At 42.8% G+C, this 15,307-nt stretch overlaps 1 long non-coding RNA gene across 1 annotated transcript in view; it reads right to left on the bottom strand.

The window, feature by feature from the left end:
* Window positions 1-1,068: 1,068 nt before the first annotated feature.
* Window positions 1,069-15,307, bottom strand: part of LOC131275757 (uncharacterized) — a 45,838-nt gene continuing 31,599 nt past the window's right edge. Inside the window, exons 3-5 of the long non-coding RNA XR_009183175.1 lie at window positions 9,677-9,773; window positions 8,649-8,803; window positions 1,069-4,919 (exon numbers count right to left, since the gene is read on the bottom strand). This is a non-coding gene — a long non-coding RNA (uncharacterized lncRNA). The remainder of the gene's footprint in view (window positions 4,920-8,648; window positions 8,804-9,676; window positions 9,774-15,307) is intronic.

The raw sequence follows: 15,307 nt of genomic DNA, 5'->3' as shown, positions 1-15,307 counted from the left end.
TATTGATCTGGTATATTACAATCTCACTAAACTCATGTATTAGTTCTAGTAGCTTTTTTGTAGATTCTATCAGACTTTCTAGATAGATGAGTGTGTTGTCTGTGAATAAAGGTAGTTTATTGTCTTCATTTTGAATCTGAATGCCATTTATTTCCTTTTCTTGCCCTATTACACTGACTAAAACCACCAGTGGTAAGAGTGGACCCCCTCCTCTCCTCCCAAAGATATTCACATTCTAATCCACACAGACTGTATGTTACCTTACATGGCAAGGGGATTTTGCAGATATGATTAAGGCTAAGGACCTTAAAATGGGTGGGCCCAGTATAATCATATGAGTCCTTAAAAATGGAGAACCTTTCCCCAGTGTGATCAGAGGGAGATGGGACAACAGAAGGACCAAAGAGATACAATATTGCTGCTTTAAAGATGGAGGAAGGAGGCCACAAGCCAAAGATTGGAGGGAAGGGAGGCAGGGGGCATGGGCCTTTAGAAACCAGAAAAGACAATAAGAAGAACAACAAAAAACATGGATTCTCTGCAGAGCTTCCAGAAAAGAAACACGGCCCTTCTGCACCTTCATTTTAGCCCAGTGAAATCCTTATCAGACTCCTGACCTACAAAGTTGTATTATTGTAGGGTCTGAGATCCTCTGCCAGAGTGGGGGAGTCAGGGCCATATACAAAGAAGGCACGTGGAGCTAGAGGGAGTTTATGCATACTGAGTTTATCCCATGCTCTTTTTCACCTTTCTCTGCTTTCTGCTTTCTCCTCTTCCTGCTCCTTTACGCTTCCTTTGTTCTCTGCACTCCTGTTTACATGGGAGCTGCTTTCATGTTACTACTATCAGAATATATGATTGGTTCTTAGAGTAACATAACTCTCATGTTACATATACTGATTAGGTGGTGCATGTGTTGGTAGAGTTTCGAATTCATCCTCCAGAAGCTGAGTGCAGTTTTGCTGTATCACTGCATCCCAGATATAGCAAAGAAGTATCCAGGATGCCTGGGCCATTTAATGACTGGGCTCTAGCTACCTGTACATTCCACCCCTTAAATGGCCAGCATCTTAAGGGCTCGCTGCTGCAGGGCCACACCCTGGGCGCAAAGGCCACAGCAATATAAGGCACAAAAAAACATAACTAAGAAAATTACAAAACCAATGCCAATTAACATAACCCATTTCCAAATGGATCCCAGATGTTCCCACCAAAACCTGGTTTGACTATTGACTACAGCACGATTAGAAAGAAACCGGGGGTCCATCCCGCTATTCTCCGGGAACCACTGGCACATTGTTCAATGCACTGGGGTACTATTTCCCTTAATGTTACATGTTCAGCTGGAAGCCATCCCCACCCATTATAGATAGCATAACCCACTGGGGGGAAGCAGGTATTGTCCATGTCTCTTTGGAGTAGTACTTCTAATCCTTTTTGTGTTCTCTCCCATTTTGGTGTGGAATGGTCAGCTGTCTGAAGCCATGTCCAATTAGCCTCAGTTACTGGGGTGATGGTCCTTGGAAGACCTCCTGCTTCTTCTGCCGGTAGGTCAGTGCATATCCAGGACTGGGTTATGTTGTGAACATGGGCAGAGCTATGAACCCATGACAGTATAGTATTGGTGGCTGTCAACCTGGGCAGAAAGACAATAGGGCAACAGATACCATGAGAGGTAAATCACATCCCTCAGGCAATATACATGCAACCAGTTTATTTTGGGGCAGAATGGTAGCAGGCATTGGTGGCCACTCTGGTCTGGAATACCATACCTTGTCTCCCTGCACTAAAGTTGACCACAAAGAGGATAGCTCCACTGGGAGCACTGGTATAGGCCACATTTGAAGACAAAAGTTCCCTCCAGAAGGGTTCCCCCAGAATTTTCAGGCAGTGCAACTTATATTTCAGACAGTCATTTATAAACCCATGGTGTCACAGTCAATCCCCCTTTTTTTTAAAGATTTGTTTTTAAAATTTATTTCTCTCCCCTTCCCCGCCCAGTTGTCTGCTCTCTGTGTCCATTCACTGTGTGTTCTTCTGTTGTCCACTTCTATTCTTGTCAGTGGCATGGAACTCTGTGTCTCTTTTTGTTGCATCATCTTGCTGCATCAGCTCTCCATGTGTGTGGCACCACTCCTGGGCAGGCTGGACTTTCTTTTGCAATGGGTGGCTCTCCTTATGGGGTGCACTCCTTGTGCGTAGGGCTCCCCTACACAGGGGACACTCCTGCGTGGCACAGCACTCCTTGTGTGCATGAGCACTGCACATGGGCCAGCTCAGCACATGTCAAGGAGGTCCTGGGTTTGAACCGTGGACCTCCCATGTGGTAGGCAGACACTCTATCCATTGAGCCAAGTCTGCTTCCCTCAATTCCCTCTTCATGCCATCTCCATATGGTAACAAGATGGCTCTCCAAGTGGGAACTTCAGTAACAACAGTCCATAGCCATGTCCATGCCATTGTTTGTCCTGACCCCAAGGCAATGGGGACAGGCAATACCAAATTTCCATCTAACACTTTAGGAAATGCAAGAGAGTCTGAGGCACTCATTATTATATGTAAGGGTAAAGCATATCGCTGTACAACCAAGTCTAGGGGTGACTAACCCATTCACTGCAGCTGCTCATTTAGAAGGTGTACTGCCCATGGCACGCAGGTAGCCCACCCCTGCAAGGTTGGTTCCTTTGGAGACGTCATGTGTAACTTGTCCTTTAACAAACCATTATACTGTTCAATCATACCTGCAGCCTGTGGTCGATACGGAACATACAAATGCCAATCAATGTCTTCATTTTTTGCTCAGGTTTGTACTTTGGAACCTGTGAAATGGGTGCCTCTGTCACTCCACACTTCAAGGGGATGCCTGTACTGGGCAGTTAAAGTATTCAGTGCCACAATGGTACTCTTTTGGGTGGCTATTCTGAATGGAAGGGCAAAATCTAAACCTGTGTTAGTATCCACAGCTGTGAATAGGAACTTACATCCTTATCAGAGGGCAGGGGTCCACTATAATCTACTGCCATACTGTAGGTGTCTATCTCCTTGCTTTACAACTCCTTTTATCATAGGCACCTGATGTCTAATGGGTACTGTTTAGTGCATAGCTCACAGGTTGTTACTGTGTTCATTGCATCTGCAGTTGTTAATGGAATGCCATATTGCCTGGTTCGAGCCCCCACATGTCCCACATGCCTATGTAACCAGGCAGCTCATCCATTCGTTGGATGGTATAAAGCTCTTACTTGTGCTAGACTGCAGTGTCATTTCCTGGGCTTATGAGAGGCACATGCCCTGCAACATGATAAACAGTTATGCTGCTCTCTTGCCCTTTGGACCACAAGTCCTTCCACAAATTTTGTCCTCAGAGAGATCTTTCTCCAATCATCAATGTTTGCTGTACCTACTGGGGAGGCCATAAAATTAGTCCTTTGACATGACCCAACTATTTGTATATACAGTAATTGGCCCAGGTTCATGCATTAACTCACGACATGGCTCTCAGTTCACCCCACTGGCTGCTTTGACCAAATCCAGTTTCAAACTAGATATCTTCTGTACCCACTCAGATACCTACAGTGGCCCAAGACATCACCATGCCTTTGTCAGACCCATCTGTACACCAGGCATCAGGTGGCGTAGAGCCCATTCCATCTGTGTATGGGCTAGGCTCTAAAGCCTGGGGGCCATGAAGCCCTCTGCCCGAGGGGTCAACTACTGGTCCTGACACTTTCTGCAACTGTACAGACAGGGGGCTAGTACTCAACATTGGCTGCTGTTTCAGTACGTGCCCCATTTGGCCAATGTGGTTGTCTGAGCCACCACAGTCCTGGGGGCATTCAACAATGAACATACCCATCCTGCTACAGGGAGGGGGGTTCATACTAGGACTCATTGTGGTCCTGTAAGCACTTCACATGCCTGAAGGGTGGCATAGACTGCCACTAACTGACACTCAATGAGAGAATAGCAGGGTTCTTCCCTTTTCCATAGTTGGGACTAGAACCCTAAGGGTATACATTTCCCATGTGTTTGCCAGAGGCCACAGCTGTACCTGGCATCATGACAACTGACATCATGTTGGAAAGACAGGGAATGATCAGTAACTTGCAAGGCCTGAGACTGACCAATTGCCTACTTGACAGCCTGAAAATCATGTTCATGGGTCCAATTCCAAACTCTTTCCTTTTTCTGGAGGGCATACAAGGGGCGGTGTATCTGCCAAATGAGGTATAATCACCCTCCAATATCCTAAAAGACCAGTAAATGCCTGTAACTGTTTTACAGTAGTAGGGTGGGGGTATACTTGTACCTTCTCTATGACTGCCTCAGGGGTAACTTTTGTCTTACCTGACCAAACAACTCCCAAGAATCTGACAGATACTCCAGGCCCTTGGATCTTTGCTTTGTTGACTGCCCAACCCCATGTCATTATCCTATCTCATAGGTCCTTGGCTGCTTATTCTAAATCTGAATGAGAATCAGAGGTTAGCATGGCATCACAGAGAATTTATGCATCCAAGTAGAGAGATCCTGCACAATCAAACTATGACAGATGGTTGGGCTATGAATATACCCTTGAGGAAGCACCAAAAGGTATACTGGTATCCTTCCCATGTAAAGGCAAATTGTTCTTGACTCTCTGGTGCAATATCTATAGAGTAAAAAGCATTAGCCAAATACACCACATAATATTGTCCCAACACATGTGATAGCTGATTTATGATCTCAGTCGCTGATTGGACTGCTGCATGTAAAGGTGGAGTCACTTTATTCAGTTCACAGTAATCTACCATCATGTGCCATGTTCCATTTAGCTTCTGGGCGGGCCACATGGGGGACTATGTGAGGCCTCTGGTCCTCCCTAATCGGGTTCTTCAGCCCATTTGTCAATTTTCATAGACACTGTCCTCTGGTTCTGCCTGTAAAACATAAATGGAGAGGATCCCTTTAGTGGGGGCTTCCCCCCTCTGCAATTTTATGTACTGCTATTCTGGCACCAGCTCCTTCCAGAGAGCTAATAGCACTTCATTAGGTTACTGATTTATCTTATCTGGATTCACACTGGCAGCAATGAGATCTGCCCACATTTGCAGTCAAGACACTGTCAGGGGCCTCAGGGACCTGCTCCCCTGGACCCAAGTTGGGCCATTGTCCCTTCCTCCACCCCTATGGCCCCCTCCTTGTGCTGCTCCAGAAGGGAGAGGGAACATTTTTGACTCCACAGTCCCACTTTATCCATGTATAGGGCTAAGAAGGCTGCTAAAGAACTAAAAGTACCTAGTGGAGTTGCAGCCAGAATCATGTCCTAAATATGGGTGGAAAGGAGTTTACGACCTGGGCCCGTGTAATTTGCCTGAACATCATCCAGCACATTCCCATCTCATGCACAATCTGAACCAGGTCTATATAAGTGGCCCAGTTACTAACAGTCTCTGGGAGCTCCCCAGCATTGTGCCATATCATCTGACACAGAGTCCTGGGGATATGTGGGGACCCATCCCGGGGCTCATCATGAGTACTCACAGTACCATCAACCTCCTTGAGAGCTGTCTCTTCCTCAACACACTCAGGTGGACCTCCAGTCCCTCCAGTCCCTCTGTAAGTCTCTGAACACAGATTTGCACAGCTAAAATTTCCCTGTGCTGTTCCCACAGCATAATCAGGAACAATCAGGGCACTTTCCCAGCCCATTCCTTCTGGGAAAGGGTTAATGTGGCTCCTAAAGATTCTGGTGTCTTTGCAATAAACTCCAGAGTGGGATGAACCATATACCAGCTCTCTGGAGGGGCCCATTACAGGAGAATCAATGCCACCAGATACCAAAGATCTGAAGGGGCCATATCCCATCCCCATTGTGCACTGTCGGACCCACCAGGGCTGAAGATCTAGTCACCGTGCTTGGAGGGTCCTGCCAGCTATACCAAATGTCAGGTCTGAGATCCTCTGCCAGAGTGGGGAGTCAGGGCCATTTGCAAAGAAGAAGGCACATAAAGCCATGGGGAGTTTATCCATATTGAGTTTATTTCAATCTCTTTTCCATCTCTCTCTGCTCCTCTTCCTTTAAGCTTCCTTTGTTCTCTCCTCTGTTTACATGGGAGCTGCTTTTATGTTACTACTGTCAGAATAGATGATTGGCTCTTACAGTGGCATACCTATCATGTCACATATACTGATTAGCTGGTGCATATGTTGGTAGAGCTTCAAGTTCATCCCCCGGAAACTGAGTGCAATTATACTGTGCCCCTGGATTATAGCAAAGTAGTATCCAGGATGCTTAGGCCATTTAACTATTGGGCTCTAGCTCCCCCTACAATTATAATAAATTTATGTTGAGGTAAGTCACTAAATTTGTAAAATTTGTTATGGAATCAATAGAAACTAATAAAATTATTTTACTGTTAAATTGTATTCTTCTGAAAAAATTAATAGCAATGTTTCACTAACATCTAAAACTATGAGATAGACTGTTTCTGATAAGAGCCTATAATAGGAAATACACCTATAAGTTATGTATGCTTCTTTTTTCCTGAGTTTGAACCACAGGCACACAGAAAATGCTGTTGATTAATATTCAAGAGGATACATGTCCACATGACATGGTAGCTTATGTTTTTGCTCTTGAGAAAATCATGGGAACAGAACAGCCTAGAAAGAGGCAAAATTTTATTTTAGCATTCTAGCTAAAAATGTAGCAAATGCTCAGCTTTGTTGAGATTTGTATTCATTATGGATTGAGAACAAATCATGTATATCCTCACTCTTTTATACTTAATCCAAGCCCTAGCACAAACCTTGTTTTAAAGAGTATCTGTACCCCCATCTTGGGGAGGCCTGAAGTTCTCAAACATAGGGAATTGTGTCTTTCTAGAGAACTGGTGGCTCCTAATGGGGTAGGATAGTCTAGTGTGTCAAGCCCTCAGCATTGTTCCAAGTATCTGTGAATCTGGTTCTGCAAGCAGTGAAGCTTGGTTGTCACTGTGGGCCTTGGGTGGGTGGGGTGGGGGGGAAGAGGAATAGAATAGATGAAAGCAGGGTAACTGGGGGGCAATGGAAGTATTCCACAAGATCATGAGATGATGGCTATAGGACATGTTAAATTTCACCAAAAATATATAAAAATCTATAGGCTAAAATGTAAACCATAATGTAAACCATAATGTAAATAAGTATTTAGAAAATTGTACAATCTAAAATATATACCATAATGTAAACCAAACTGGAACCATGTTTTGTAGTTATGTTTCAATATCTGTACATCAGTTACAGCAAATATAACATGAACATGTAAAAAGATCATTGCTGGGGAAGGGGAAAAGGGTTTGATGTTGGATATATGGGATTCCCCTATATTGTATATGTGACTTTACTGTGATCTAAAACTTTTTTGACGACAAAATTAAAAATTAAAAAAAAAAAGTATGTAGACAGTGAGGAAGGATTAAAAGAAACAGCCTTGCCACTGTACATAAAGGACAACACCTAATGAAAGGCAAAATGTCAAAAACAAAGTTTTATGGTATTTTTCATTATTTAATATCCCAATTTATTTTTTACTTTATTTTAGGTTTTCTAAAGTAGTATGTATTCTATTTCTAATCTTTAAACCTATCATTTCTATTTCATTTTCCTATTAATTGAATTTGACAATATATTAGGTATCATTTTTGAAGTTTTGGATCACAGAGGGGTTCAACTATGGCAGGCGAAGAACCCTAGTGTGGGGTGTTATTGATGGGGGACACATGGTTGGGAGGGAGTTCTCCAGGGCATGTATATAGGATACATAAAAATGTTCTGATATTCATTGGGTATTTTCTTAGTAGTTACAATTACAAACTACAACTGAGGGAATGCTGAGTTCCTAGTTAGGGGAGCTCTGTCACATTCCCCAATGGAACAGCAATAATCCCCCAAGTGCAAGGGCAAAGACCAGTGAAGAAGGATGTTCCAATGATGAGCTCTTGATACTGATGACTATGCTTATGAGCCTGTGTACCTGAAATTTGAACTAGGCCTAGAGCTGCAGGGTGCCTAAGACTTACCTGCTGAGAGCCTCCATGTTGTTCAAATGTGGCCATTCTATAAGCCAAACTCAGCATGTAAATGCATTACCTTCCCCCCAGCGTGGGACATGACTCCTGGGGATGAGCCTCCCTGGCACTGAGAGATTACTACCAATCACTACCTGGTGATGCAACTAGAAAAAGACCTTGAATAGAAGGGGGAAATGGTTAAGACAAATGAAATTATATGGCTAAGAGTCTTCAAAAAAGAGTTGGGAGGTCTTCAGAGGGGTTATGCTTATGCACAACTCAGCAGGGTCCCAGAGACAGCCAAAGTAGATACAACCCCAGCTACTGGTGCTTCTGAGGGCTATGGAGACACACAGGTTCTACAGCAATGACAGATGGCTCTGGAGTTCAGTGCCTTGTCAGTGGGCCCTACTTTGGAATTTGTGCTAAGTGTGAAGGTGCTGGACTCATATGTGACCTTTCTACACATGCCTCTCTGTCACTTTTACTGAACCTGTGGTTGGCACTGGGGTTGGTGTATACTCAGAAGACTTGAGTCTCTGGACTGGCCATATGCCATCTGGGCCCTGAGGCCAGCCCAGTTGCAGCTCCTACTCTCCAGTTCATTGGACTTACCCAGGTCGGCTGACAGGGAGGTGAAGATGGTCAACGATCATACCAGGGAATCAAGAGTGCCTATAACTCCAAGCAGGAGAATCACATCCACCAACCATGTGAGATCTAAGTCCCCTCTCTATATAGAAGTGGAGTGGACATCACCATCCCAGGGTCTACAGGATGGAAGAATAAAATATGGATTAGAGTGGACTTACTGGTATTCTACTATAGAACTATTGTGACTAGTAATGGAAGAAATTGTAGCGTTGATGTGGTGACAGTGGCCACGGGAGTTGCTGAGGGCAGGGAGAGGGAAGAAGAGATGTGATGTGGGGGCATTTTTGGAACTTGGAGTTGTCCTAAGTGATATTGCAGGGACAGATGCTGGACATTATATATCCTGCCATAACCCACTGAATGGACTGGGGGAGAGTGTAATCTACCCTATAAACTATTATCCATGCAGTGCAGCAGTGCTCCAAAACGTATTCACCAAATGCAATGAATGTGCCACAATGATAAAAGAGGTGGTTGATGTGTGAGGAGCAGGGGTGGGTTGGGTGTGGGGTATATATAAACCTCTTATATTTTTTAATGTAACATTTTTTGTGATGTATATATCTTCAAAAAATACAATAAAAAAAAGTATCCTCAATCTAGAGCTGGTAAATCTTCAGGAAAAATAAATATATGTATAGGTTCACAGCCAGAAAGTGAACAATTAAAACTAAAGAAAATTACTTAAGTCCTATTTCCTATAAGATACCACTTAAGTCTAAATTGGTGGTACAGAACAGTACATATTTGCAATATTTAAATATCAGAAGGAATTCAAAGTTTATAATGTCAGTGATTTCTTCTAATGTTCAATTACCAACAGATATTCTAATGTTCAATTTCCAACAGATATACTTTACCTAAATTCACATTAGTGGGAAGTATCCAGATATCCACAAATAAAAATACAGGAGGCCAAGTTCAATTTGAATTTCAGACAACAAATAGGTTTTTAGTATATGTAGGTCCCATGTAATCTGCCAACTTACTGCTAGTCAACACCTTGAAGAAAGCTTTCATTCTTTCAGTAAACATGTATTGGGTGCCATGTATGTGCCTTGTATGTGCCAGGCAGGGTGCAAGGAGCTGCAACCAAGAAGATAATTGTTAGAAATTTAAGCCCAAAGAGTATCAGGAATGAAACAAAGAGAGAAGGGATCAGTGAGTAGAGACTCATCAAACAACTTTATTAACTACAAGTGGCATATATACTCAAGCTATCATGAGAACAAGCAATAACATGCAGCTGCACATTAACAATACTAAGAAACTAACATATCTTATATCTCAGGGTACATAGCCTTGGTGTTCTTTCAAACTACAAAGCATGTTTGCTCATTTTTCTTTTAGCCTGTGACAGCTTCCTCCTGTTTGCTCAAAACTCTTAATTGCCGCATTCCTTAGGTTGCAAGCATAGCCATGGGAACAGCACATCTCTCCTTGTGAGACCACTATGTCTTTGTTTCCAACAGATAATTAAGACCCTGTCTTTGAGAACTTGCAGACTCAAGTTCAATAAGAACAATAACTGTTTCCTGTTATTGTAAATGATGTTGCAGTTCTAGCAAACAGCTGCTTGGTAGTTTCCCAATAAATGCAATGTGAAAACTAGGGATGAGGCTCTCAGTTACAGAAGCTGTGAGTCCCCTGGTCCCAGGTTTGTCTCCCCTCTTGTGTCTCTACCTTTATTTCTGCATTGTCTTCCCTTCAAGCCAACCTATTGTGAGCTGAATGCAGCAAGCTCCTACCCCAAATAAATACCTTTTATAAAAACCAACCAGTTTCTGGTATTTGCATTTGGTTGATTAATACATCATGCAATGGGTTGGCTTAAATTTACAAAGGGAATTTACTGACTCATGGTTTTGAGGCTTGGAGAAGTCCAAAATCAAGGCAAATGCAATGCTTTCTCCCAAATGACTGTGTTGCATTCTGGGCTGGATGCTGGCAGTCTTTGGTTCTTAGCTTTTCTGTCACATGACAATGCACAAAACAACCTCTTTAGGCTTCTCAGTTCCATTGACTTCCAGATTCTGGCTGCTTCCCTGTGGCTTTCTCTCTGTGACCTTCCATTGATGGCCTGCAGTAATAGGACTAAGACCCATCTTTATTCATCTGGGCCACACCCTAACTGAAGTAACCTCATCAAAAGGTCCCATTACAAGGGTTCACACCCACAGATTGATTAGGTTTAAGAACATTTTTCTGGGGTACACAGAAATGTAGAAAAGAATTGAGTTGAACACAGGAGCTGCTGTGTAGCAATGATAAAGTAACAGATGATGGAAACCATCTGAAATGCAGGAAAAGGGGTCATGAATTCCAATGCTGGGAGACTAGTAGGCAATACATGTTGGCCTTTATTTGGTAAAGCTTCAGTGTAAATCAGGGGTTAGCAAAGCTTTTTCTGTTAAAGGTCTGACAGTCTAAGGTCCACGGGCCATATGAGATCTGTCACCGTTATTCAATTGTACCATTGTAGCACAAAAGCAGCCATAGACAATATACAAGTTAATGAGTGTGGTTGTGTTCCAATAAAACTTTTATTTGTGGACACTGAAATTTGAATTTCATTTAAGTCTCATGTGTTACAAAATATCCTTTTTTGCAAAACCAAGTTCTCTCCTCTGCTGTATCTTTTTCTTTGTATCTCTTCTTCCATGTGAGGGTCTATTTTATCCCCACCAAGGGGGTAGGGACTCAACCCTTTATGTCCCAATGATGTGGTCTAATTAAAGCTTTAACCTAACATAATTTAATCAAAGACATCTCAGCTGAACCCAACACAATCAAAGGGTAGCATGCCCAGAGGAACAGACAGTTTTACAAACATAATCTCTCTTTTTGGAATTCATAAATAATCTCAAACTACTACAAGATGGATGTTGATTTCCTGCTTGGATCCTTGGAGTGATGTGAGCTTTTTATCTTTTGTGAATATTTCTATTGATGGAAAGCTGTTGGTGGGAGTCCTCTTAAATTCTTTTGTCTTCATCATCCAGCCAATCACCAAGTGCTCTCAAAACAAACTTGACCAAGTCTATCTTCTCTTTCAGTCCACACTGCACTCACCTCAGCTCTGGTATAAAATTTGCCTGGACAACTACCCACACTTGTACTTGAAAATTTAATCCTGGTCTCTTAGTGCTGTTCATCCGGCTTTATCCTTTATTCTCCTATTTCCTCACATTTCCCAAAGCATCTCTTCCAGATCTTCAACTTCCATATAATCCCCATACTAATAGTCATCAGAATCTCTCATAAGTTTTCACAGTTTTGCTAGAGTTTAGTCAGGCATACTCCCAATCTTTTATAATTCATTCACCCTGTAAGATTTTTACAAAAAGCAAGTAAACCTCTTTTAGTGGCACTGCTTACTAGCCTGAGGAGGAGGTTGCAGGTCCTGCTACTTTTACCCTAGATTCTTAGAAATGACATAGCAGAGAGGCAGGAAATATAAGTTTTAGATCCTGGTTCAATAGGCTTGGGGACAGACTAAACTTCAGGTGGAGAAGGTTATTAGATTGCTGGCATGGTGGGGGTCTGAAGTGGAGACTTCAGCCCACAGGGAAAAGTACTGCTTAGCTTGGGGCTAAGGACGGGTATAGGGGAGGATGTGGGAGAAGGACCAGGGACCTGTTTCAGGATGTCATTCTCTGAGAGACAGGAAGTTTGCTCGTCTTATGGTTGGGCGTACAGGGAAAGGGGGAAACAGGTGTGGGTGGCTGACTTAGCGTGCGCGAGAGTACAGGGTTTGTTTCTGGTTGGGACTGTTTGACCTACAGTAAGTAGAATTAAAATTCATTTAAAAAAAATAACCCTCTATCTCCCCAGGGAAGTGCAGAGTAGGGGAAAAGTGGAAAGTAATGACTAGAAGAAGTGAGGTTCTGCTGCACCAACTCTGCCCTAGAAAGCTCAGTGGGCCTAGTCCTGAAGTCTGCATCAGCTGTGGATAATAAGTAACCAGTCCTGAGTATGAGCTGGCTTTATGTGATTTTCCATTCCTTGGCTGTTGCCCCAAGGTTCAGAGAAGGAAGACCTTAATTCTTTTTAGAACACTGGTGGCTGGAACTCTAGGAATATTGTTTCATTTTTCAGGGATTCCAGATTGGCATGTTTCAACCTGTTCCAAGCTTCCCTTTAATTAAAGGGCAGATGACTGGCTATTCTCCAAAGTAATTTCCTAGATTAAAGTTAAAGAATAGGGTACAGGGCTGGATAAAAAATCTAAACACAATGAGAATATGGATTTTATCCCCTATATATTTCACACATATTGGAAGGAGGAAATAAAAAGCACAATATGACATTTACTAATGAAAAAAGAATGTACTATTAATATGATAGATGTTTGCCAATTTTTCTTTTTCTTTTAGAAAAAAATAGATACAAAACTTGGATGTGCTTATTTTGAATATATAAGAAATATATGCACCAATATTTAAATTTAGGTTAGAACTTGTGTGTATAAATTAGGTCACCATTAATTTGAATCACCATACCTGATTTCACAATGAGCTGCTGTCAGACTGGCCACCATCATGAATGGCCCCCTCTTCCACAGTCTCTCTGTGACCAACAAGTGGCTCTCAAGGGAACTTATCACACAAGGTACCAGCTTTACTACTCCCAGTAGAAGCATTTCTGGACTCTTTTGTCAGGTCCCCTGGTTCCCACACCATTGCTGTCACTAAGTCAAATATTTCCATACTAAAATGGATGTTTATGTTTTTTAGATACTGGAGGTTGGGGATTGAACCCAGTACTTTGTATGTGGGAAGCTGGTGCTCAACCACTGAGCCACATCGGCTCCTGAGTTGTGTTTTTGCTTGCTTTTTTTTTTTCTTTCTTATTTATTCCCCCCCTCCCTCCCACCTCCGTTGTCTGCTCTCTGTATCCATTCACTGTGTGTTCTTCTGTGTCTGTTGTATTCTCATTAGGTGACTCCAGGAAACCATCCTGGGACCTTCCAGAGTGGGAGAGAGGTGATCATTCTTTTGCTCCAACTCAGCTCCCTAGTTCACTGTGTCTCATATTATCTCTTCTCTGTGTCTCTTTTTTGTTGCATCATCTTGCTGCGTCAGCTCCCCTTGTGGGTGGCACCACTCCTGGGCAGTCTGTTCTCCTGCATGGGGGGCTGCACTCCTTGCACAGGGACCACTCCTTTGCACAGGCAGCACCCCTGTGCAGGGTGACACTCCTTGCATGCAGCAGCACTCTATATGGGCTAGCTTGCCACATGGGCCAGGAGGCCCTGGGTATCGAACCCTGGGCCTCCTATATGGTAGGCAGAAGCTCTATCCATTAAGCCATATCCATTTCCCTGTTTTTTTGTTTTGTTTGGTTTGGTTTTGGTAGTACTGGGAACTGAACTCAGACCTCCCATGTGAGAAGCAGGCACTATAATTTGAGCCACACCTGCTCCCTGACATTCATTTTTCACATTCCACTACCATTATTTTTCTCAGAAAACCCAGCAAAAATCAACAGAAAAACACAGTTCTGAAACTAAAGATGAGGAAGAATGACTGAGGGCTCTAAATCCAAGGTCATGGCTCAAAGAGGGATGGTCAAATGAAAAGGCCAAGAAGGGGCAGGGCTCAGAGACTTTGGAGAGGAACTGAACGGTGAGATCAGGAAGAATGCTAGAAGCAATCTGAGTATGAGCTCCCCTGTTCTCTCAAGAACATCCACCTAATCTGGCTTGGTCCTCTCATTAATAGAACTTTTCCAGATGCTGCAGGCATTTGAGTTAAGGCCACTGATCTAATGTTAGAAATAAGCTCTTGGCTTCCAGTTCTGATTAGAAGTGCTATTGTTTTGGGCATAACTTTGGCAAATGGACATAAAAGAAAAAGGAAGCCAAAGAAAGAAGACAGTTAACAACAAAAAGTAATCAGTTAGAAGAAGAGGCAACCCAGCCCCTGGAGACCTGGGAAATTTACTCCTTTTCCCTGGCATCTGTTTCCAGAACCTAAGCCACTCCTTTACCTATGGAAATGATCAAATTCTCCAATAAAAATATTAATTGACTTGGGACTTGTTTTTTATGCAGACTTGAATTACCACTTACTAAGGAAAAATTTACTAGAGCAAAAGGATAACAAAACATGGGAAAGAGCTGGTGTATGAAAATAAAAACAAGTCTATCATTCTTAGATCATAGTAAAGCCTTCTATTTCCATTTTCTATTGATTACAAAAGTGGACTATTTCATCTATTTAATTATTACTATCATCTTCTCTCACAAGGGGGGGGGAGAGGGTTAGGAGATCTCTCCTGAAAGTCCCTCAGAGTGGAGTAAGGTAGTGATTTGTGTTAGTGGAACTTTGTCCTCTTGGTTCTGTTGAGGGACTTCAGGGTTAAGCTCTACTCACAAATCTGCACAGAAAGGTCTCCCTGGGTGTGTCTTCTGGTGCAAAATGAGGTATAACTTATTACTAAAGCATCTCATGATCTCCATGCCCAGGTAAAGCTTCTCCCAACCAAGCTGTTCTCTGATGTATAACAAGGTGTATAAGGAGATCTGTTTCCTAAGTTCTTGCTCATTCGCCCTGTACTCAGAGAGGCTCTATTCTGCCCTCTGGGGTTTGTTGACTTATCACCAAAGCTTTACACTC

The sequence above is a fragment of the Dasypus novemcinctus genome, chromosome 24 (genome assembly GCF_030445035.2).
Source record: "Dasypus novemcinctus isolate mDasNov1 chromosome 24, mDasNov1.1.hap2, whole genome shotgun sequence".
Lineage (NCBI taxonomy): Eukaryota > Metazoa > Chordata > Mammalia > Cingulata > Dasypodidae > Dasypus > Dasypus novemcinctus.
The sequence above is the reverse complement of the archived record's forward strand: the minus strand, read 5'-3'. Positions and strand labels throughout refer to the sequence as shown.